Here is a 25,407-nt window from a genome sequence, read left to right as displayed (position 1 = left end):
AAAACACAAGAGATTGAGACAACTGCAACTGTCAGATCCATCCCTGGACTCCTCAATCCAAACTTCGAAAACTTGGTTTAAGAAGTCTTTGCATAGGTTCTTCTCCTCCCCTCTGCTCCGTTTAAACTCAGTGGTACAATCTCTTGATGTAAATTAGTCAGTTTCCCAACCTGATGCTCTCCAGCTGTTTTGGACAACAACTCTCATCATCCCTAGCCAGCTATTACAGTCCAAAGCAGCTAGAGGGTACCAGGTTGGGTAAGGCCTGTTAAGTCTGAAAAGATCCAGACCAGGCAGCGCCAGCCTTGGCTACTCAATTTCTCCACACATAAAACCTGAGTCATGTGAGAAACAGAGGGGAAATGGGTATCAGCCCTATGTTTGTTGATTAAAAAGCTAGCGGTGAGGGGTGGGGTGGAACAGACAAATGCTATTATTGATTAAATTACTTTTGTTTGTGCATTTCAGTATCAATGTTCCACAGAAGTGAGACAAAAGATAAGGATGTACCTGTTATGTACTGAAGTTCTCACCCTGGGCCAGCAGGGGGGATACTGTAGATAGTTATGCAAATAAGGGATTGAAAGTGACGTTCAGTGATTGGATAGTTTTAGAAAATTGTTACAGTTACATTGTACTGGAGCTCTATATAAGCAGGCTGACTGAACCCTTCAGTTCAGTTCTGTCCTGGCCTGTGAATAAACAAGTGCTGTTTGAAGAATTGCTGTGTCGTCTGATATGTTCACCCACAACTTAACAGTACCACTCTTGAAACTTCTCTGCAAATTGACCTCTCTCAGGAGCAGGGGGTTGCCTCCAATTTCTGCGAGATTTCGCAGACTGTTTATTGCTATTTAGGAGCAAATGAAGCTTTTCGTTGTGGTGGCCATTTTGCCAGGCCCACATTTTTAGACCTGCTTGCCAGACAGCTTGCAAGTCAGACAGAAGGTCACACCAAGCAAACAAGGGTACACACCACACATTCAAGTAGAGTCAAAACGCATTGGGTTCTATGGCAGCTGGGATTTGCTAAAGTCACTTCCCACAGACTCCTGCCCCCTTTTAGTTTGTTTTGCCACGCACATAAATTTTAGGCTAACCGTACTTGTGTAATCTCACAGAGCAACATTAGTGAGAGTTTTGTAATTTTTTATGTTAATTTCAGAAGAGGCCTTCAGAAAACAGCAGTGAAGGAGGGCTTCCAGTAAGTAGGGAGTGAATAAGTAAGTAAGTAAGTAAGTAAGTAACTAAGAGCTTTAGGCCTTGCAGAATTTGCTGATCCTTCCCATCACTATTCTCTGCAACTCCACCTTTAATTTCAGCTTTTAAAGCCTTTCCTTTCAACATGTGTCAGACATAGTAGGTATCCTATGGCCACTAAAGAATTTCTCTTGTTTCTGAAAATGTAATTTGAAAAAAATCAATTTCTTTTATAAGCTACTGGAAATGATATGATTATCTCATGAAGCTGGCTTCCTAGACAGATTTGTGTTGATTAGGTGAGGTGAAGTATCTCAAATACTTGGTGTAGCTATTGATGTTGTTTTAATATGCTTTGTGTCTTAATAATATCATTACAATAAAATAATGGGAAAATAATATTCAAAGCAGCCTGTTGAAAGGAAACTGTAATCAAATCATACATATTAACGCTTCCATTGTCTCCTGAGGCAGATGGATGCCAACCACCTAACAAATTAAGACATGTGCTTTATTGTGTACAGCAAGTCCATATTAAATTGTTATAATTTTGATAAAGCATTCTGCTTCACCAGAAAGGAGCTGGATGCGTCTGACAAAGTTTTCTCACAGACCTCCCTAACTTTCTCCCAGGTTAGAGGGCTTAGGAGTCTTTTCTTGCCCCTGTGCTTTCTGAGTCTTGCTTTATTTTCAGTCCTGGGTCCAATTCAGTCTCCAGTTCTAACAGCAGGTATGAAGGAACTTCTTGCTGGGAAGTCAGGCAGGGGAGGCGACTGGGGCAAAAATCCAAGGGGAAAGGAATTGGGAAGGGTAGAGAAGGCATGTGAGTGAGGGAATGGGCAGGCAGGGGAGGAGGAGGAGGCAAGGCAGAAGAGGAAGCTGCTGTCCCGTTACAGCTCAACACAGCAGGGTCGTCATAACTGCTGTGTAAAGGGACGGCGGCAGCAGGGCAGTATATCTTGCTGTCTTCTGGGCGCTTGGTGAGTAGACCAGTAAGCCTATTCACCAAAGCCACTCAGAGAGGGGCAGCAACTGGAAGAGGAAGAGAACCTGCTGCCACCTCCCCTTTGCATAGCAGCGATCGTGACCCCGTCATGTAAAGCAGCAGTAGGGCGACAGCTTCCTCTTGCCCTTCAGTGCTGCTTCTCTCAGGTGCTTCACCTTGCCTCATTGGTGGGCTGGTGTTGCAAAAATAAACGTTTGGGGCTGAAAGAAAAACTCACGCAGCAAATGAGGAAAACAAAGGGCTTTATTTTGCAAGCCAGCAAAATAGGCACAGAGGAATAAACTGTCTGCGTCCGACCCATAAAAAGGGACGCACGCCTTAATATACCTTTCTGTTATCTCCTAAGGCAATGCATATGCATAAACTGAGGCAACTTCTCCTATCCTAGGCTACATCGCCCTATTGGCATACCATTTATGGTCTTTCCTTAATGAATATACATTGAGCAAGCGAACAAAGAACTCTCTCTAAGCAGCGCCTTGTTGTTCTCTTTGCATTCCATTCTCTATATGGGTATGTATGGGGGAATAGGGCCTCCAAGATGTGTATCTGTGAGATAGAGCAAGGCCAACCATGGACGTACAATGAGAACAAAGGCCGCTCTTAGAGTGTGGAGACAGGAGATCACCCCTTTCTTATGCAGACACCTTTGGGATGTGGTTTCACAAGATAAGGTACTACAAAGAAACAATAGGCACAAGGCCTATTAGCTGAGTTAGTTAGCTGAGCTTATAGGTCTCTGTGTGCACCACTGGTGCCCTGCTAAGAGGGAAACATATCGTCCTATGGACATGCATGGTTTCCCTGGCGAGTACTGCCCTCTGTGATCCTTAACCAGCCCTTAAATTGAGTGGCAGGCCTTCCCACTCCACTCCTGCCCCCAAATCCTGCCTTCAGTCACATAGGCCTGGACTTCACAAAAACTGGGATCAAAGTTTCAAACTTCTTTCAATGCAAGCTCTTCAATCTCTGTACAGAACAGTATTAGGCAACACACATCTAAGACTCCTATATAAAAATAATAGCAACAATTCATTTGGAACACTACCAGTGGCGTAGCATGGGTTGTCAGCACCCGGGGCAAGGCAAGTAATTTGCGCCCCCTAACCCGGGGCAAGGCAAGTAATTTGCGCCCCCTAACCCGTGGATTTGCACCCCCTAACCCGTGGATTTGCGCCCCTAACCTGTGGATTTGCGCCCCTAACCCGTGGATTTGCGCACCCTAACCCTAACCCCCAGATGTTGCGCCCGGTGCGGCCGGCCCCCCTGCACCCCCCACGCTACGCCACTGAACACTACAATGCTGTTGGTCCCCTTCCTGCCTAAAGTGATGTTTGAGGAAGACAATGCAATCAACTCATACGTGTACACAGATCAAAACAAGATGGGCAGAGAGAGCTGGCTAACATCCTTAAGCCAGGGTGGCCCAACGTGTGGCTCACATGTTGCATGCGGCCTCTGAGGCCTTTGTGGTGGCTCTTGCTAAATGCCGAAGCTACAGGGGACATGTGGCTGAGAATCCATCTCAGGGACAGGATGAGGAGAAAGGGTGATGAGGGAGAAAAGAAGATAAGGAAAAGAGAGGTAGTGGAGTCAAAAGCGGCTCTTAAGTCTATGATGGAGGCATATAGGGAACTTGTTTTACAACAGGAATATTTCCCAATCAAATGATGTAAGACGAAGCATCACTCAATAGTGGATCGCCTTTCCCTAAAACCAGCTTGTTCATCTGCTAGAATGTTCTCTTGCTCCAATCAATCCAAGAATTTCCTGTGTTGCATAGAGCTTGCTGATGGTATTAAGTAGACTGATTGGTCTATAATTAGCTGTTCTTTGACCCTTTTTTAAAAATGGGAACTATGACAGCCAGCCCCCAATCCGAGGGGGCTCGTCTATGTCAATCAATGCAAGTAAAGAGAGAGGCCAGCATAGGAGCCCAGAAATCCATATTGTTTTTAATAGCTTCTGGTGGGATTCAGTCCTCCCCAGGTATTAGTTGGGCTACAAGTCTATTTTGATTTTGGACACAGATATGGGTGGCCATGTTGGAAGATGGTCTATAAGGTGGCCAGGATCTTCTTTCTCAGAGTTAGTAGCTGAATATAATTCATGGAAATACATTTCCCAGTTGGCTGAAGTGATGAGAAATTCCACCCGCTTTGGACTGCTGTCTTGTATCCCCAAGACTAAGTGCCAAATTTTTTCTTCCTGGTTTCTTTCTTTTTATATTCCAGTGGTTTTTTTATACTGCCTCTTTTTTGGTAGAAGCTCAGAAGCAGCTGCTACTGATGTGCTAGTTAGATAAGACTGGTAGGTAGCAGTAAAGGTTGGTTTTTTTGTTTTTGTTTTTTGGTTTGCTGTTACACAGTCTTTATCAAACCATGGTTTGGAGTAGATTTCATTTAGTCTTGATTCAGTACTGCCATTATTAGATAGTGTGATAGGAATTTTATGGTCTTAGATATATGGTAATGTTCATAACTGCACATACATAGATCAACACAGGAAGACCATCCTGGAACCATTTTGATTCCTAATCTGACCAAATCCTTTCTCTGCAAGGTTAAACTGGAAAAGCCTCCCCATTGTCTCTTTCCTCACAAATCCTGTCTCAAGGATATGTCTGTTTGAATAAGGTGTGAGCCTGTGACCTGGCCCAGGAAATAAGTATTTTACCACTACAAAAGAATGGCCAGGCTAGCCTCCCCAGGAAATCCAATCAAGTAACCTGCTAGACAGAAGATAAACAACAACAGGAGAAAAACAACATTTAAATTTCTGTGATGTATGCATAATGTTTCTGGGGGTGGTCTTGATTTAGAGGATGGGAATTTCAAAAGTCTTTATAAGCCCTTGCACAGCAATTTTGGGGGTCCTCTTCCTCTCCTGCGTGTGAGGGGAGTACCCTGTTGCAACAGATCAATAAAGATCAAGCGTACTAGCTGCTTTGCTTCTCAATATTCTCTGGTTGGCCTCTGTTATTTTCTCCTACCAATAGGGAACCTATGTAAGGACTCTATATGGGCTCTTGGATACCCCATAAGGGAAAAGGGCATATTTTTATTTACAACAATAGAATCTGAAGTAGCTCCTGGGTAAGTTTGTTGTAGTTTTTTAGGAGTACATCCGGCATTTCAGCTTACACCGCAAATTGAAGAAATTGACAGCAATAGGATGACAATAAATCAGTTACTGACTGGTTTTTCTGTGCATTTCATTTAGTTCTACGATAGCTTCTGCCTTCTGGTGCTATACCCCTTTGATGATGAGCCTCAGCATGGAGTTCTTGGGAAAAGTTATTTAACCGCAGTGAGATTGGAAAGTGGTCACTATCAAACATTGGGATAAATTCCAGAACATTAGCATGTGCAAGGAGATCTCTAGATGTAATTATATAGTCAATTGCACTCATTCTGGAGCCTGAAAGATAGGTGAATGCTGAAGGATGATCTCTCTCCATTTAAAATGTGGAGATTTAGTCTAAAGCAGAGTTTTCCAAACTCTGTGTTGTGACGAACGCTCTCCGCACTCCTCCCTGGGCTGGAAAGGGTCAGGGGTCAACAAACTTTTTCAGAAAGTGGCCAGTCCACTGTCCCTCAGACCTTGTGGGGGGCCAGAATATATTTTTTTGGGGGGGAATGAACAAATTCCTATGCCCCACAAATAACCCAGAGGTGCATTTTAAATAAAAGGACCCATTCTACTCATGTAAAAACACGCTGATTCCTGGACCATCTGCAGACCGGATTTAGAAGGTGATTGGGCCAGATCCGGTCCCCGGGCCTTAGTTTGCCTACCCATGGGTTAGTTTAATCTCTGGTTTGGTAATAAAACTGAATTATTGTGTCACAAAATGATGCAGATCTAAAAAGTGTGTCACCAACATGAAAAGTTTGGAAAGCTCTAGTCTAAAGGTTGTTAGAGTCAGGCACAATGCCACATTCTTGGATTTCTGATCCTTTGAGCAGCGTGTCAGTAAAACGCCATCTTCCTCTATATGAGGGCAGGGGCAGTTATGCTGCAAGTACAAAGTGCTGTCATTGAGGCCTAGTCTAGCATTCAAATCACCCTCTAGAATCCTAGGTGCATGTGGGTTTTTCATAATAAGATTGGCCACGTAGACCTCAAGTTCCACCCCCAGGGCTTTGACCTGGGACTTCTGCCTCAGTGAGGACATGTGAGCGTTTATTATCAGTATACAACAGAATTGGAATTGAATATTTTTTAAAAAATGATATTTATTAAAAGTTTAACAATTACAGAAAAAGAGAAAAAAGGAAGACAGTAAAAAGTTACAATACAATACATCAAAAGAAAATAAAAACCAGAATAAGAAAGAAAAAAATCAATACATCGAAACAAAAAAGCAAAAACGTTTAAAAACAAAAACATTTAAAAACACATCCAGTATTCCATATCTTTACTTTTCATTTACTTGTTTCCTCGACCTCCTCACACCTCCCTTTTTGTATTCTATTTCAGTTAACTATTTCAGCAAATTCTTTCCATCTTTCTCAATTTTTGTTCTATAATTTATCTTAACAGTCTATCCTTCAATTTTTCCATTTTTGCCCATTATCAATCAACTTTTACTTAATTCTTTATTACCTTTCTGCTAAAACCATATAACTTCATTCCAACATCCTTCTAACATTCATTAATTTTGCAATCTTTCTGTAAATATACTTTAACTTTTTCCAATCTTCTTCCACCGACTCTTCTCCCTGGTCTCGGATTCTGCCAGTCATTTCCGCCAATTCCATGTAGTCCATCAGCTTCATCTGCCATTCTTCCCTGGTGGGTAGATCTTGTGTCTTCCAGTGCTTTGCAATAAGTATTCTTGCTGCTGTTGTAGCATACATAAAGAAAGTTCTATCCTTCTTTGGCACCAATTGGCCGACCATGCCCAGGAGGAAGGCCTCTGGTTTCTTCAGGAAAGTATGTTTAAATATGTTTTTCATTTCATTATAGATCATCTCCCAGAATGCCTTAATCTTTGGGCATGTCCACCAAAGGTGAAAAAATGTACCTTCAGTTTCATTACATTTCCAACATTTGTTATCGGGCAGATGATAAATTTTTGCAAGCTTGACTGGTGTTATGTACCACCTGTAAATCATTTTCATTAAATTCTCTTTTAAGGCATTACATGCTGTAAACTTTATGCCAGTGATCCATAACTGTTCCCAGTCAGCCATCATTATATTATGTCCAACGTCTTGTGCCCATTTAATCATAACAGATTTCACCGTTTCATCTTGTGTATTCCATTTCAACAGCAAGTTATACATTCTTGATAAATTCTTAACTTTAGGATCTAACAATTCTGTTTCCAGTTTTGATTTTTCCACCTGGAAGCCTAGTTTTTAATCCAAATTATATGCCTCCATTAGGGACGCGGGTGGCGCTGTGGGCTAAAGCCTCAGCGCCTAGGGCTTGCCGATCGAAAGGTCGGCGGTTCGAATCCCCGCGGCGTTCCGTGTGCGGCTCTGGCTCGCCAGAGCAGCGTTGTCACGCTGGCCACGTGACCCGGAAGTGTCTGCGGACAGCGCTGGCCCCCGGCCAATAGATGTGAGATGGGCGCACAAACCCCAGAGTCTGTCAAGACTGGCCCGTTCGGGCAGGGGTACCTTTACCTTTTATATGCCTCCATTATTTGATAATAGTGGAGCCAATCTCATACTCTATTTTTTAGTTTTTCAAAACTCTGCAATTTTAATCTGTCTCCCTCTTGTTCCAGGATTTCCCAATACTTCGGCCATTTGGCCTCCAGAATTGGAATTGAATTTTGACTGCCATAGCATGTGACTTAAAAGAAGGAGGGTAGTTATAGCAGCTCATAAAGTCAAAGAAACGAGAATTCCCAGTCCTCCTCTTGCTCGACCAAAGCTGCCCCTTTTTACCGCCCCTACGGAGAAGGTATGAAAGCCATTTAAGGACAGCTTTCCGGTGTGCCAAGTTTCCTGGACAAGAATAATACCAAAGCCAGTTAAGAAGGTGATGAAGGTATATGCAGCCTGGCCAGCCACATCCCAAGTGAGAGTCAGAAGGGATGGGTGAGAGCCAGGCAATAGGAACCACTGCTTTCTCCTTCCCTATACAGTAATGCACTTGTCCTGCCTCTGTCATATTTTATAGGCAGAAATTCAACAGGTTAAGCCTCTGCTGACATCGAAATACATTTATGGGGAAAGCTTTTCCATGGAATGGTGAGGTGTAGAGGCCTATTGATATTAAGTGAGCTCATCAGCACAGGGAAGCCCACAATGCCCCCTGTATTCTAGGGAGCTGTGTGCTATGAAAAAGTCTGGGCAATGGCTAAAAGTTGCTCTACAAAGTATCAGCCCAAGGGCCTTTCCAAAGCACACCTATTAGAGAGAATCTTAGCCTTTGGCTTCCATCTAGTGGCTGTGTGCAGTAACAACCACTAGGAAATCAGGCTTATTTCTGCCCTTGTGAATGCATCTACCAAAATGTTGGTTTTTTTATGGGCAGAAAGCTGAGACTTACGTGTTCTGGGTTCTGTTTGAGTCAGCGGGCTGCAGCAGGCCTTTAGGAGGCTGTGACGGGCCCTGGCAGGCCTACCCCCAGGCAGGGCGGATCTCGTAGTGTCTACCTGCAACCACTGTGGGGCCTTCCGGAGACTGCGGCAGGCCCTAGTGGGCCTACTTGCAGCCGGAGCGGTCCTTCTCTGCCAAGCGGTGGCAAGAGCCCACAGGGTCCCAGGGTCTGTGTCTCTTTGGAGAATGGAAGGCAGGGCGGACTTCTTTGTATTGTTAATGTCCCTCAATTGTTCTAGATATCCATAGCTCAGCCAGGTTGTTTTGCATAAGCCAGCCCAGGAATTCCTTTACAATTTGCATTCTCCCTTCATATCACAAATAACCAAAATCCTAGCATTTATAAATTTCTATGGTGTAGGGCCCCCCTCACTAAATCTATAACATTACCAAGCTACTGAAACGCTGTTTCCATTCTAAATTGATTTATTTGTGCCCTTTAACAGCTGTGCAGCTTTCAAGAAATTAAGCAAAGGGAGCCTTTTTGAACATAGGAATACAATTAAGGGGGAATGTTTCACATGTTGACACTGTCATTTCCCCCCTTATTAGTTTAAGTTGTACAGAAACCAACAACTGCAATGTGTGCGTTTTTGTGTGTGTCTCTTCTTCACGGCTAAGAAAACAAGGTGAATCTCTTCTGAAATCTTAAGAAGTCAGTGAGGTGCGCTGTGCATAGGGCGGGGACATGGGTGTAGCCAGGATTTATTGGGGGGCGCAGATTTTGGGACAGATGCATATTGTGACGCAATTGGTCAGTCAGTTAAGTATTTTTATTTATTTACAGTACTTGATTGAGGGGGGGGGGCATCTGCCCCCTGTCTATGCCCATGCATGAGGATTTGATGTGGTAAAATCCAGATTCAAAATCCTTTGAAGCTTCGCTCATCCCAGAATATTACAGGCTTCCCAGACCTGCTCCATCAAGAAACTTTAAATACCTATCTTCCAACATTTCTCCAATGAAAATAGGGATGTCCTGTTGAAGAAGAAGAAGAAGAAGAAGAAGAAGAAGAAGAAGAAGAAGAAGAAGATCCCACCTATCTGTCTGGGTTGCCCCAGTCACTCTGGGCAGCTTCCAACATACATAAAAACGTAAGAAAATATTGAACATAAAAAAACCCCAACTTCCTTATACAGGGCTGCCTTCAAATGTCTTCAAAAGGGTGTATAGTTACTTATCTCCTTGGCTCAGGGGTCAGATAATGCAGTCAGAATAACTGTAATACTACACAAATTATAATAATGAGATTTCCTGCCCGCTCTTCACCATGAGATTCCATGGTTGAGTAGGAACAATGTTAAAATACAGTATAAAACCAGATAAAACTAAATGAGTAATAGTGCAGTGCTATGCATGTATAAGGGACGCAGATGGCGCTGTGGTTTAAACCACTGCGCCGCTTGGACTTGCCAATCAGAAGGTCGGCGGTTCGAGTCCCTGTGACCGGGTTAGCTCCCATTGTTTGGTCCCAGCTCCTGCCAACCTAGCAGTTCAAAAGCACACAGTGCAAGTAGATAAATGGGTACCGCTCCAGCAGGAAGGTAAACGGCATTTCATGTACTGCTCTGGTTTCGGTGTTCCGTTGCGCCAGAAGCGGCTTAGTCATACTGGCCACATGACCCGGAAACTGTCTGCGGACAAGGCCAACTCTCTTGGCCTGTAAAGCAAGATGAGCGCCGCAACCCCAGAGTCGTTCGTGACTGGACTTAACTGTCAGGGGTACCTTTACCTTTATGCATGTATACTCTGAAGAAAACCTCCCTGTGTTCAGCAGGGCTTACTCACTAGTGTTCTTAGGTTTGCAGTCTATAGTCTATGACCTGGGAGAATCTCTGCTCAGCCATGAATCTCACTGGGTGATGATACGGAAGGGGGGGCATGTCTTCTTCACCTTCTTCTTCGCTACAATATATCCATTTATTTCCATCTGCCAAGCCCTTCCTCCGGGCAATGCCAGGTGACAGACTATGCAAACATGGACCATTGTCTTATCAGGATGTGCTTATCTGTCCATATCTCCAGCTCTCTGCATATTCCCCCCTCCCTCCTCCATATGTTAATCCAGTGTAACCCAACCTCTTCCTAATGTATTCGTGATGTAATCTGTGTAACCCAACCTCTTCTTAATGTATTCATGATGTAACTGGGATGTATTTTGCACTGTATTCTGGGATATGGAGGGAAATTTCAAAAGTTCATGTCACCCCTTTCTCGGGGTTCAATCTCGCCTTGAACCTGTTGCGCAATAAACTTGGATCTTCTGCAGTTTGCTCCTGCGTCCGGCTGAGCTCATTTTCTTCCGCAGGGACCCACGGACTTAGTCCGATGAGCTGGGTGGCAGAGTAACCCCGCACCCAGATTTTTCCGTAACAGTGACTTTGGGTCAGTTACCATCTCTCAGCCTAACTTACTTCACAGGCTTGTTGCAAGGATAAAATGGGGAGAAGCATATGCAATGCCTTGAGCTCCCTGGAGGAAAAGTTGGTCTAAAAATGTAATAAATAAAATAAAGTGTAACAAAAGTTCTGCTTCTGTATATAATATGCTAGACTTAAAGAACTGAGGCAGTGTCGGGTAAGTGATTCTCTGCAATATCATGTTGTGCTTTCCTATTCTTTAAGTATGGCAATCATAGCAAAAAGAAATACAGTATGACGATACAAGCAGTATAGTGATCAAAGGAAAGGAGCAAAGCTTTTAGAAGATGTTGTAAAATACTATGTTAATGTTAAAATGAAAAGGAAGAGGTAATTTGACTAAGTAAATTGCATGTGAAATTGGTTTTGGAAAACTGCTACCATGGAGTATATGGAAACTCGGCTAGGGGGATTTGAGGAAGTCACTTAACAATGTTAACAAAAGTGGAATCATTATAGCAAGGATAAATGCTTGTTTGTTTGTTTTTGATGTCTTTTTTGTTATAAATTGGAAAATTAATTAAAAAATGGGGGGGGCGACAAAACAACAACAACAACAACAATGGAAAGCCGCCGCTGACCCTGGCGGGACCCTAGTGCCCTTTGACCGCCTGACGGCAAAAGCGTTGGACTTTGAACTGTATACCGGAAAGGCGTCGAGAAGAGCGCGTCGGGCGGAGGCCCTAACCGCCGCCGGAAGTGACGCGAGAAAGAGGATGTGGCGGTTCTGACCGTGGCGGCGGTAGCAGCAGCAGACGACGACGCCGGGCGAAGAACCTGAGGACGTTTCTGTCGCGCTGCATGCCGGGAGACAATGGACTAAGTGGCAGTTGGGCTGGACCAAGGCGCTGCTTCTTGTGGGGGGGGCATATCTGGAGTGAAGGAGGCGGGGGGGCAGTTCCAGATGGATTCGCCCTGATGGCGGTTGCCGCGGGAGGCCCCGAGTAACCCTCCGAGCCCCGTCTGGCCTGGCCATGCCCGGCCCAGCTGCCCCTGCAGGAGGCCTGAGGTAAGAAATGCCGCTGCTTCCGCCGTCGCCGCTCTCGGGTCACTCCGGGGCTCGGCAGCCGGGAAGGTAAGGCGGAGCCTCCCAGCCCGGCGGCGTCTGGGGGCGGGAAGCGGCCTCTTTCCTCCTCGCTTCTCTGGTCTCTTCTTAACCCCCCCCCCCTTATTTACCAGGCCGGCTTCTCCATGGAAACGGGCCCGTCCTACGAAACACGGGCCCGAGGGTCTCTCATTAAAATAAAGGGGCCGCTCGCCACGAAAAGGGGTGGGGAGAACTTTGTAACTTCTGGCCCCTGTGGGGATTGTGTCCTGTCGAGCGTGTGGCTTGGGGAAAACACGGGAGGAGGAGGCGGGGCTGTGTGGGCTAAGAAAGTGGAGGTGTAAGGTATTTGAACACTTGCTTTTCCCCTCAGTTGCTTGAGGGACACACACACACACACACACAGATATACCCCCTCTCTCTGCAAAGCTAAAAATGTGAGAGAAGGTGGTGGGAGAAAGAGGAGGTAAGATAATGAAACACTTTCCTTTTCCCCTCAAAATAAAAAAATTCCTTCCAGTAGCACCTTAAAGACCAACTAAGTTAGTTCTTGGTATGAGCTTTCGTGTGCATGCACACTTCTTCAGATGCATATTCTTCAGATACAGTGAAGAAGTGTGCATGCACACGAAAGCTCATACCAAGAACTAACTTAGTTGGTCTTTAAGGTGCTACTGGAAGGAATTTTTTTATTTTGACTATGGCAGACCAACACGGCTAAATATCTGTAACTTTTCCCCTCAGTGGGACCATTTCTCTCCCCCTCCTCCGTTCCTCTGCAAAGCTAGGGGAAAGAAACCACAAGGATATTGTTAGCACTCTTGAGACTCCGATAACTTTTGTATTAGCCCCGTTTTATGTTGTGACTTGAAGAACTTCATTTCAATACGGTGCTTCTTTATTGGCTTTTGTGATAATGAGCCCTGAAGAGCATAATGGAATATTATAAAACTGTAATGACTGGGTGTTCCAGTTTTCAGGGTAGTATTGTTTTTAAAGTACAACAACTGTTAGGTTTGAATGGCTTTTATATCTTCCTCCAGTCCATTAAATGACATTTATATCTTACATCAGTTCATTGTTCCTTAAGATTTTGATTTAAGTTTCTACTTGGGCTAAAACATGACATTTTAATATTTCTCACCACTGTAAACAAAGGAAAATAGTTTGTGTCTCTTGGTAGAGAACAACATGGCTGTCTAACAATCAAATTTCCAGTGAAGTACACTTTACGATTTTGTTGACAACAATAATTCATTGTTGGGGTTTTGAAAAGCTGGTCTAGGTTCTTCTTTTTTCACCATCCTGAGTTGTTTTTTTTAACATGCTACTTCTATCTATCACACACAGAGAGAGAGGGAGAGAGAAAAACACAAATATTTAGTTACTGTGGCAGAAAGAATTCACATATGAACTTGATGTTAGAGATCAGGCGTTATTTATACTCTATTGTTTGTTCTAAAACCTTAATTTGTGACCAAAGTTGGAGTATGGGGAATGTAATAAATATTGCCATAGTGTAGTTGTAACAACCAAATTATGACTAACTATTTTAATATGGCAAAACTAATCTCTAATTTAGAGGCATGTGACAGTGAAATGGATGCTTCCAAGTCAACAATAGAAAAGTTCCAGCATGAATAATGTGTAAGAAGGCTTTAATATTTAAAATAGGTAAGGACACTCCAGAGCACATGGTATGCCATTGGGCCGTGAGGCTGACATAACACTAATGTGACTTTGTTCTAGGTGGCTTGTTTTCTTTAATGTAATTCCTATTGCTATTTGTTTATATAAACAGCTACTTAATAGTGTGTTTAAGACAGTATTCACTGTCGTAATACTGCAGGGTTTTTGTTTAAAAGAGAAAGGAGAAGCTTTTGAACACATATAACCTCTCTTATTAGGATTAATTTCCACAAATGTATTTATTTTAGAGATTTTTTTTATTTTAAATGCTTTTCAGGGCAAGGGTTCTTTCAAGATAGCTCACAGTCCGTATAATAACAGAATACAGCAGAATATTTTTATCAATAGAAGCATTGAAAGAACTTTTGAAAAACAACATAGAATAAAAATAGATAAAGTGAGAATCAAGATAAATATTCCCCATAATTGTTTCACATTACCTGAGATAGTGCTTACAATTTGTTCTTGGATACTTCTCTGATGGCTCAAGTGGCATTTTTAATTTCTTGTGCTTAAGAAAATATTAAGCATTTGCAGTTAAGCACATGCCCATATGATGTGAAACTCAGCTTTCCAAGAAGAAAGTTTCCACATGGGACCATTTGGACCTTATGGCTTGGCCCTCCATCCAGACGTAGTGGACTGCTGCACTCTGGACTACACTGGTTCTTTATTCAAAAAGTAGTGAACACTGTGCACTGTTTTCAGTTCCCAATGCCAAACAGGCATTGGAAAAGGAACATTAAGAGAAGGGAGAAAGCCTACAAAATTATAAGCTATTTCCTTCTCTTTCATGCTATAGAGCAGAGATAGGTTGAATTTAGTATTTCCATTCCAGCATTCTGATATTACAAAGAGCCCTTCTAGAGCAGGCCAACAGGTGCATCAGCTATAGCATCCTGTTACCACAGTGCCCAATCAGGTGCCTGTGGGATAAGCAGAATGTGAGCACAAAAGCACTGTCCCAACTTCTGATTCCCATCATCTATTCCTGAATGGCATACTGCCTCTGACAGTGGAGATAAATCATAGCCATCCTTATAGTATTGATGGCCTTGTTATCCAAAAATGTGTCTAGTCACCTTTTAAAGCCATCCAAGTTGGGGGCCATAACATCTTGGTGGAGTGAATTTCATAGTTTCATTATGTGCAGTGTGAAGAAATGCTTTTTTTTGTCAGTCATGGGTGCACACGGGATGACTTGAGGCCTCTATTATTAAGCTTCTGTGTCTGACTATTGTCAAGGTAATGGGCAGTATCCAGCTAAACAGTTCTGCTAGCACATGGACTTTTGACTTCACAACAGAACTTCCTTTTCTCTTTCTGCATATCCCCTAAATATGTTCAGGGGCTTTCCCCAACCCTCTGTTGCTGATTTAAGTGATAGTGAGGGGAAGTTCCATTGTGCAGCCCAAAGTACTTGTGCCTGTGGAGCAGTTTAGTTTGGTACTAGGCCTGGGATTGACATCTCGCCCAGGACTGGTGTGAGGGGCAGACCATAATGACAGCTTCACTCAGCTGTTGACTGTTGAGCAGGTCGAGCACAGTAACAGAAGCATCTGCGGTTGAAAACTGATAGTTTTTATTGAAAGATAGACGGATTATGTACAAAAACAGAATTCTTTCACTTTGTTCTACCCACCACCTTGCTGTTCTCTCACTGCAGATTTCTCTCACTTCTCACTTCAGAGTGCAACTGCCTGCTCCAAACTGAGAGCAAGTTGCCTTTATCTCAACTCAACTCCCAATGTCCTTGAACCTAGACCAGGGGTCTGCAACCTTTAAGACAAAAAGAGCCACTTGGACCCATTTCCGAAGAAAAAACAACAACTAGGAGCCGCAAAACCATTGCGACATTTAAAACAAATATATCTGCGGAGCCACTATGCGACGTCACAGCCAGTACAGTGCCCAACATAGTGAGGAGTGTCGGGGCGCACAATGCGCCTCCTTCTGTCGCTAGTATCCGCCCCGGAGCCGCAGCAAATATGTAAAAGAGCCACATGCGGCTCCGGAGCCGCAGGTTGCAGACCCCTGACCTAGACATAACAACAGGTGTATTTGCCCTGAGCCAAGTACTCCCAATTAACTGTTGCTGAAGGTACGGTATATTGCTGGTGAAGCCATCGCAGCTCCTGAGTCCATCTGCCTCCAATGCCCAGCACTCTGAAGGAGAAACAAGCTGTAGACGGGCGCTGCAGACAGAGGGACTCAGGAGAGGCAGAGGTTTCACCAGTGATGTACTGCTGAATGAAACCACCATCTGAAACCGCCATCGCGGTCTGCCCTCATACTGGCAGAGGGAGAAACAAGCTGCATCGGCGAGACACCGATACAGCTTCTTCCTCTCTCAGTTTCTTTAAACTGTTTGGCTGAGGAGCACGCCGCTGCCCCTGCCTCAGCCAAGCAGTTTTATGGAGCCCCCAAACCACCACTGGCTCACACAAGCCAGCGGTGTGGTGGAGGCTCCGTTAAAGTGCCTCCCCCCAGCTAAGAGACCCCTGCTCCTGCTTATATGCAAGCAGGAGCATGGCTGCTCAACTGAGGAGGTGTGGGCTCTGTCATCCTTTTCCACCGCTGCTATCCACTCTCCAGTGGAGAAGTTTAAAGGAACCGCAGGTGAGCAGCAGACTGGTGAGAGCGGAGGCAGTTTTTCCCTGCTCCTCCCTGGCTAGAGCCAGTGCAGCCTGTTCAGTATCATGGTTTATCACCAAACCGTGATGTTTGGCTGATGATAAATCACGATGTTGAAAATCTGATGTCGCTCAGCCCTATTGGATACTGCCCGATACTTTTGTATAGGTAAAAGGTAAAGGTAAAGGTACCCCTGCCCGAACGGGCCAGTCTTGACAGACTCTGGGGTTTGTGCGCCCATCTCACTCAAGAGGCCGGGGGCCAGCGCTGTCCGGAGACACTTCTGGGTCACGTGGCCAGCGTGACAAAGCTGCAGCTGGCGAGCCAGCGCAGCACACGGAACGCCGTTTACCTTCCCGCTGGTAAGCGGTACCTATTTATCTACTTGCACCCGGGGGTGCTTTCGAACTGCTAGGTTGGCAGGCGCTGGGACCGAGCAGCGGGAGCACACCCCGCCGCGGGGATTCGAACCGCCGACCTTTCGATCGGCAAGCCCTAGGCGCTGAGGCTTTTACCCACAGCGCCACCCGCGTCCCTTCTTTGTATAGGTAGCTGCCCCATATTTTTGTATATGGTACACTGATTTCTATCCCTTGCAAATAAAATGTGCTTTGTACAAAAATATAAGGGTTTTGTTTTTCTCTTTTTCAGCTACACTTACAGTCCGATATTTTTCTATTTCGCAGGACAGCGTTGCCTATTAGGATCATTTGCTCACATTCATTGGTAGAAGTTTTCTTCTACAGCAGTTACTTGGGGGGAATAATTATCATAAAAGCAAAATTGGCTATCGATTCCTGCCAGTTGCATATTGCTATGGGCTCTGCCTGGATGGAGTTTGTGTGGCTATAATTCCACAAGATGTTCCACTTTAAAATGGAGCGTTGTTGAACTGAAGCAGACAACTGCTAAAGAAATGTAATATCCTGTGTTCATGTTTCCATTACAAGTGACTGGAGGACAGTGGTAATGATTTCAACACTTCGAGTTTATACAGTGATGGTTTAGATAGAATCTAGTGATACATTATAGATGAGGTAAGCTTATGCTGGCTAGGCTAAGAACAGCATGACTTGTTTCTTTGTATGTGTATATCACTCATAAATCTAAAACTTCGTAAATTGAGAAGTAAATTTTAAGCCTTCTCTGTCAAAGAAAACTGTTTTAACCCATCAACATGAAGTACCGTATTTACTAACGTGCGCCTTTTTTGCCAAATTATGTTGCGAAAATTAGCCATTGGGAGGACCAGGCTCAAATTTCTTGCCTCTCGATCCCTCAGCAAACCTTGCTTCTCCCCCTTCTCTATTCCCCCTCCACTCTCTCCCCTGGAGGACTGGTGAGAATTGTTGTTGGAAAAGACCAAAGTGAACTGCCCTGAGACCTTTGGGAATAATAATAATAATAATAATAATAATAATAGGATTTTGTCTCATGGGTAGTGTAAGGATAAGCAGTTCTGTGGACTGTGATTTTGAGTCTGAGTTCCAGCAAAAGTTTGTACACACTTGGACCCCTTCAGTCTATTTCTGATGCCTCAATTTCTGATGCCAAGATGCTTCTGCTTTAAAGCTGTTTAGGGCACAGAAATTCTACTGTATAGGAAATAGCTGCAAGAACTCATATGCATACCTGTCTGTGATTGAGGTGTATTTGTGTGGATACATTTGATAAGTATTGAAGTTTGATCTTGGTTGACTATGTTTCCACTAGAGAGTTAATGCAAGAGAATAAATTATGTAAAGCTCATCTGAAAACTAGTGAATGAAACTTTACAAAATATAACTTTAAGAATATCAGATTTTAGATTAGATTTATGATAAGACTTGCAATTTTAATATACCTAAACTGAAATAATTAATGGTTAATATTGAGCATACTTCCCTTCTTCTGCAATATCTCACTCCCTCTTCAGCTCCTTGTATCCCATCAGTTGCTCTGGAGGGTTGACAGACCTCCATAGCAGATTTAGAAAGGGGAGGGGCTGACAGTGTTTGAAATTAGCCAGGTGCCAGGTGTGTTTTACTACTGGCATGAGTCCAGTTGTGACATTGGAGATTTATGGGTACCCGGTTGGCAATCACAGTTCAAAAACCTCTGCCTTACTCGATAGTTTATACTGTTTCCACCGTGTGTGTTTCTCCCTGCATACAGGGACAAGTGAATTATTGTAAGAGCAATATATCTCTATACAGTGGTACCCCACAAGACAAACGCCTCGCGAGACGAAAAACTCGCAAAACGAAAGGTTTTTTCGTTTTCGAGTTGCCTCGCAAGACGAATTTCCCTATGGGCTTGCTTCGCAAGACGAAGCTTGCCCCGGGGACAGCGGGTCTTCTCTTTTGAAGCAAGGGGCTGCAGGGAGATCGCTATCTCCCCGCAGCCCCTTGCTTCAAAAGAGGTCCGGGGACAGCGGGAAGCTAAGCGCTTCTTTCCCACTGCCCCCCGACGTCTTTTGCAGCAAGGGGCTGCAGGGAGATGGCTATCTCCCCGCAGCCCCTTGCTTCAAAAGAGGTCCAGGGGCAGCGGGAAGCTAAGCGCTTCTTCCCTGCTGCCCCCCGACGTCTTTTGCAGCAAGGGGCTGCAGGGAGATCGCTATCTCCCTGCAGCCCCTTGCTGCAAAAGACGTCCGGGGGAAGCGGGGAAGAAGCACTTCTTCCCCGCTTCCCCCGGACGTCTTTTGCAGGGTTGCCGGCATGCCGAAGCCTGCGCGCGCTGACATCAGCGCTCCCAGGCTTCGCGGCGCTGATGTCAGCGCGCGCAGGCTTCGGCATGGCGGCAACCCTCCGCCAGCAGCGGCAGCGCTGCCGCTGCTGGCGGAGAGGTCCGCGAAGCCAGGGAGCGCTGATGTCAGCGCGCGCAGGCTTCGGCATGGCGGCAACCCTCCGCCAGCAGCGGCAGCGCTGCCACTGCTGGCGGAGAGGTCCGCGAAGCCTTGGCCGGACAGCTTTTGAAGGCAGGCGGGGGGGGGAGCAAGGACTTTCGCCCCCGCCAGCCTTCAGAAGAGGAAGGCTGGCGGGGGGCAAAAGTCTTTGTCCCCCCTGCCTGCCTTCCGAGGGGCTTTTAAATCGCCCCGGACAGCGGAGAAGTCCTCCGCTGTCCGGGCGATTTTAAAATGCCGCCCGCCAGCATTTTAAGATCGCCCCGGACAGCGGAGAAGTCCTCCGCTGTCCCGGGGTTTTTTAAAATGCTGGGGGTGGGAAGAAAAGCCCTTGTCCCCCCCCCCAGCCTTCAGAAGAGGTCCGGGGACAGACTGTCCCCGGACCTGGTCTGAAGGCGGTTTCCCTAGGAACGCATTAATTGATTTTCAATGCATTCCTATGGGAAACCGTGCATCGCAAGACGAAAAAACCGCAAGACGAAGAGAATTGCGGAACGAATTAATTTCGTCTTGCGAGGCACCACTGTACTTCTATAATCAAGCAATGTAGTTGAGATCATAGAACATAGGGACCCCAAGAATTATTTAGTCCTGGCAAATAGACATTCTGATGTGGTGACCACAACCTAGATTCAAGGTGTCATTATGCGCCTAGCTTGTATACCTGAGTTTCTAACACAGGGGACTGAAGAGGGGAAGCCCCTTGCACTTGCTCTCATGATCTTGATTGTGGTAGTATTTTATGCAAAAATACTAGAAGATGAGCACAGCAAAATATTTCTATTTAAGTTTTTCTGAAACATTTGTGAAATATGTTTATCTGATATAGGTAATTAAAGCAAATTAATGTTTAAGTCAAGAAGTAATATGTATTGCATATGGAAAGCGACTTTTAAATCAAGGATACCTTTGTGTTATATGCCTTTGAGCTGTTCTAAATGAATTTGCACAGTGAAATTTCCTTGCAGTAGGTATTTCCATTTATTATTGAGTGTGAAGAAATGAGAGCTGTCCAGAAGAAAAACATTTCAATGCTTTAGAGAGATAAGGATTGTTTCTGGTAGTTATGTGCAGTTTTCATGTGAAATGGCTAAATAAATAAATATGCCCGAGCAACAATTTAGAGGTTGAATAGTCAAGGACAAAGTCCATTACCTTTCATTAAGAAGAAAAATGTGAAGCTGCCAGAAACCTGGTTTAGTTCAACCCTTAAACCATAGCAACAGCTGCTTCTCCTATTCTAACTCCCCGCCCTTCCCCAAAGTAGAAACATTTAATATAGTTTCTTTAAAAACACTGAAGATGTAGTTGTGCTCAAATTTATGTTTCCATAGTTGTCTGAACTATGGAGCTGGGTCGTGGTTTCAAGCCCCATGTTGGGCAAAAGGTCCTTGCCTGGCAGGGGGCTGGACCAGAAGACCCTTGCAGTCTACAAGCTCTACAAGCCTATGATTCTATGTCTTTGAGAGTGTGAGCTTTCAGAGTGGAAGCTTGCTGCTCATACACTAAGGTTCTGAATCTGGCAGCTCCCAGTACTTTATAAGTAGAAATATAAAATTATAGTAAGCAAATTAAATTTATAACTTGACCTGTTGATTCAAGTGGGTCATATAAGCAGGCTACATGTATGCTAGCAGTGTATTCCAATTCTGAACCACACAATTCAAAAATCACTATATGAAGTGTGGAATAGATATAAGAATTTATTAGAATGCCAAACACCATGGTGGCTGTCTCCGTTAGAGGCTACAACTGTAAAAAAGTTAAATATGGGGGGGGGACTGGGCCACTTATGGTGATTTGCTGATTGAAAGAGATAATCAGTGGAAATTAAGACCATATGAGGAATTAAAAAAATTGGTAAATGATTGGTTGCATTATCGTCAAATAAATGAAATGTTTAGAGAGGACAAAAAGAAAAATGGATTTGAATATATAATATCCAGGTTTGAATTAGATTTATTGAGTAATAAAGTAAAAGTATTGTCAAAGATGTATAAGCTACCGTATTTTTCGCCCTATAAGGCGCACTGGCCCATAGGACGCACCTCGTTTTTTGGGGGGGGAATGAATTTTTTAAAAATATCCCCCCCCCCCGCCGCAGGGTTGGGGCAGGGGAAGCCCGAGCTTCCCCAGCCCCCAGAACAGGCTGCCGCCCCAAGCCTCGCGCGCCCAGTGGGACCCCCCGCCGGCCGCGTGAGGCTTGCGGATAGCTTCCTGAAGCATGGAGAGCGAGAGGGGTCGGTGCGCACCGACGCCTCTCGCTCTCGACGCTTCAGCGAAAGCCTGCATTCGCCCCATAGGACGCACACACATTTTCCCTTCATTTCTGGAGGGGGAAAAGTGCGTCCTATAGGGCGAAAAATACGGTACTTCTGGATTGGCATGTAAAAGATGAAGAGGTTAAATCTGTTATGATTCATTGGGCAAAAGATATTGGTTATAATATACAGTTAGAAGATTGGGTAAGATTATGGAAAGAGGGAATAAATTTTATGGCCTGAGTTCGCTTAAAGAAAATGTAATGAAAATGATGTACAGATGGTATATAATGCCAGTAAAATTAGCAAAAATGTATAGAACAAATAATGTTGGAAATGTAAAGAAAAAGAAGGTACCTTTTATCATATGTGGTGGGTTTGTAAGAAAGTAAAGGCGTTTTGGGAAATGATATATAATGAACTTTTAAAAAAATTGAAATATACATTTACAAAAAAAGGAAGCCTTTCTATGAGGTATCATAGGAAGAGAAATTTGTAAGCGGGGTAAAACATTGTTTTTATATGCAACAACTGCAGCGAGAATAATATTAGCCCAAGGATGGAAGCAAGAAGAATTACCAACCAAAGAAGAGTGGCAGATGAAATTATTAGACTATGCCAAATTGGCAAAATTGACTGGGAAAATTCAGAACCAGCAGAACCAGACTTTCCTGAAAGACTGGAATAAATTTATGTTGTATTTGAAAGACAGCTGTCAACAATTGACATTGTTGGTAGGGTTACAAGAAGTTTGTAAGGATAAATTATCATTTATTATTAAGATTGGTTTAATTTTTAAAATAAAAGTAGACTTAATAATAATAAAATACAATTAAATGCAGGATTAGAAAATAAGCTTGAAAACCATTCCCGTGGGGGGGGGGAGTCTCAGGCTTATGTAGCCAAATGTTTATGGTGTTACATAATAATGTTGTTGTGTTTGAAAAAATGTAAAAACCAATAAAAATATTATATAAAAAGAAGTGTATTCCAAAATCCAAGAAGTCTATTATAGTATTGAGATGAGGGTAGGGATGAAGGGGGTTTGGAGAAGAATTTCACTTGTGATCATGTTTAGCTCTTGGCTTTTGAAGGCATATGAGTAAACTTGTTTACAAGTAGCTTTCACTTCAAAGACAGGCACTTTTGTTGTTATGAGTAATTGTAATGCTTATTACATAACTCCTGTAAGGAAAACATTTGAACAAGTAGAAAAAGATGGGGGGTTTACTTTTAAGTTGTGAGTTTGCTTTAGCTCTATTATAGATGCATCTTTTGCTGACTTAGTTATCTGCAGGTTGAATTATTATTGGATGAAGTCATTAAAAATAAGAAACTCTGATTAACATTAATATATTTGGGGCTAGAGATTCAAGTTAACCATGTTTAAATAGCATAGCTCAGTGAATTCCAAGAGAACTCTAGTGTTTCAAAGCATTTCTGAGGAGAACACAAAATTATAACATTCAGGAGTCCTGGGTCATTGTGACTTGCAGAACTGGGCAGGGTGGTTTGAATTTTAAACGGTTTTTCTTTGTCCTTTGTATACATTTTATTTGCCAAGGGGTTGGCTCTAGTACTGAAAGTATATTAAATGCTTTGAAATGAAATGTGGTGCATACTCACTAGAAATCCTTTGTACAGACAACATATTGCACTAATTGTCATAATTGGCAGGAGAAGGGAGTACTCCTCTACATGTTTTCATTATCTGAATGAGGCATACCAATGATTTTTTACTGCTGTTACAGTAACCTTATTAAGTAAGAAGGACATGGGGAATGATCTATTGCTGTCAGTGCACACTTCTAAGGAAGGGCTTCAGCTGTGGTATCCTCCAGAAGGTCTGGCTTATTGTTAGCTTGCAAACACAGTCAGTGACAAGAACCTGGGAGAGAAGGATGGAATGTTAGGAGTCAAATATGTGTATACTGTAATATAAAAATTAAGTAACTTCTGCTTTAACAGTTTAGGGCAAAACAATATGGCAGCCTTGTTTACTTTCTTACAAAATTCTCATTTTTAACACCATGTACTTCAACATTATTTCTGTATGAGCCATGTGTGCTGCTCCAGCAATAGTAAACACAATCTGGGCTTCTGTTGCATGTATCTTGACTTTTTCCAGCTTCAGCAGGAGCGTGCCTGCCACTATAGGCAAAGCACTACCACCCATGTGTACAAGGAAGGCAGTGGCAAAACTATAAACTTCACTGAGTGCAAATATATTATCTTTGCACAGTAAAGATTGAACTGAAGCTAATACAGTGGTGCCCCGCAAGACGAATGCCTCGCAAGACGGAAAACTCGCTAGACGAAAGAGTTTTCCGTTTTGGAGGTGCTTCGCAAAACGAATTTCCTATGGGCTTGCTTCGCAAGAAACGACAATGTCTTGTGAGTTCATGCTGGTTTTTTCCCTCCCCCCCCCTTTTCTAAGCCGCTAAGCCGCTTATCAGCTGATCCGATCAGCAGATAAGCCGCTAAAAGCCGCTAATAGCGCTAATCCTTCAATGGGCTTGCTTCGCAAGAAGAAAAAACTGCTAGACGAAGAGAATCACAGAACGGATTCTTTTCGTCTTGCGAGGCACCACTGTAGTGGATAACACTTTGGATCTGTTGTAGCTTTAATTTTATCTGTCGTTGCAGGTTGGGCTGAGATATTAGTATACAACAACTTGCAGTACACTTGATTGTTACACCCCTACTGCAGGATGGAGGGCTGAACTGAGAGATAATAGCTTGTAGTAGTAGTTGTTGTTGTTTAGTCGTGTCCGACTCTTCGTGACCCCATGGAACAGAGCGAGCCAGGCACTCCTGTCTTCCACTGCCTCCCGCAGTTTGGTCAAACTCATCTTAGCTGTGAGAACACTGTCCAACCATCTCGTCTTCTGTTGTCCCCTTCTCCTTGTGCCCTCAAACTTTCCCAACATCAGGGTCTTTTCCAGGGAGTCTTCTCTTCTCATGAGGTGACCAAAGTATTGGAGCCTCAGCTTCAGGATCTGTCCTTCCAGTGAGCACCCAGGGCTAATTTCCTTAAGAATGGGTATGTTTGATCTTCTTGCAGTCCATGGGACTCTCAAGAGTCTCCTCCAGCACCATAATTCAAAAGCATCAATTCTTCGGCGATCAGTAGTCACTGTAATACTTCTGGTCAGATGTGAGGCTACCAAAAATACCCCTTATCTCTTGGGTTGCAGTAAAGATCAGTCTACTTAAATTGTCCCCTTAGGCTTCCTCCCAGATCAAAACAAGCACTCAGTTAGTTGTATTCAGAAGCCGCAAGTGCCGTTAACTTGCATGCAGAATGGTTGCAATTTTTAGTCTTCAAACATTTGGCACATGAAGTAAGACCCAAGTGTGTCTTTGTTGGTAACTTATGTTTCCCCCCAACCCTCTCAGCCACGGATTCAGCACACACCAGGAATATACTGCAACACTTTGACCCACCTGTAGTATCATAAGTCTTTGAATATTATAAATAAAAAAATTGAATGAAACCTATTGTAGGTGGCTTATCTGTGAATTGATAAATTATGTCTCATGTAGTTAGGGCAAGTCACATGCCAATGGAATTTGTGGTTCATCAATAGGAAATTTGGGGCAGAGCCGTGTTCTTTTAATAGCATCTTCAGACTGGATGTTAAGATGAACAATTAAAGTGAAGTGTTTATTGCATATTGTAAAATACAGTAAATTGTTTCCAGGTTTCT

General features: G+C 43.7%; 1 protein-coding gene and 1 long non-coding RNA gene across 5 annotated transcripts in view; one reads left to right on the top strand and one right to left on the bottom strand.

Moving 5' to 3' along the window:
* LOC309528843 overlaps positions 1-25,407 on the bottom strand; it is a 352,285-nt gene that overhangs the window by 41,795 nt on the left and 285,083 nt on the right. The gene's annotated exons all lie outside the window — the stretch shown is intronic.
* The window catches only part of AFTPH (aftiphilin), a 43,501-nt gene continuing 29,982 nt past the window's right edge, over positions 11,889-25,407 (top strand). The window contains exon 1 of one of the 4 annotated variants that reach the window (XM_082216337.1): positions 11,889-12,196. The gene's annotated coding sequence lies outside the window, so the exon portion shown is untranslated. Of the gene's footprint in view, positions 12,197-13,834; positions 13,907-25,407 lie in introns of those variants that run through there. The other 3 variants (XM_082216334.1, XM_082216336.1, XM_082216335.1) reach the window with 3 other exon arrangements.

The sequence above is a fragment of the Podarcis vaucheri genome, assembly GCF_965113315.1.
Source record: "Podarcis vaucheri genome assembly, chromosome: 3".
In the NCBI taxonomy this organism is placed as follows: Eukaryota; Metazoa; Chordata; class Lepidosauria; order Squamata; family Lacertidae; genus Podarcis; species Podarcis vaucheri.
Note: the sequence above shows the minus strand (reverse complement) of the source record. Positions and strands in the feature narration are given on the sequence as shown.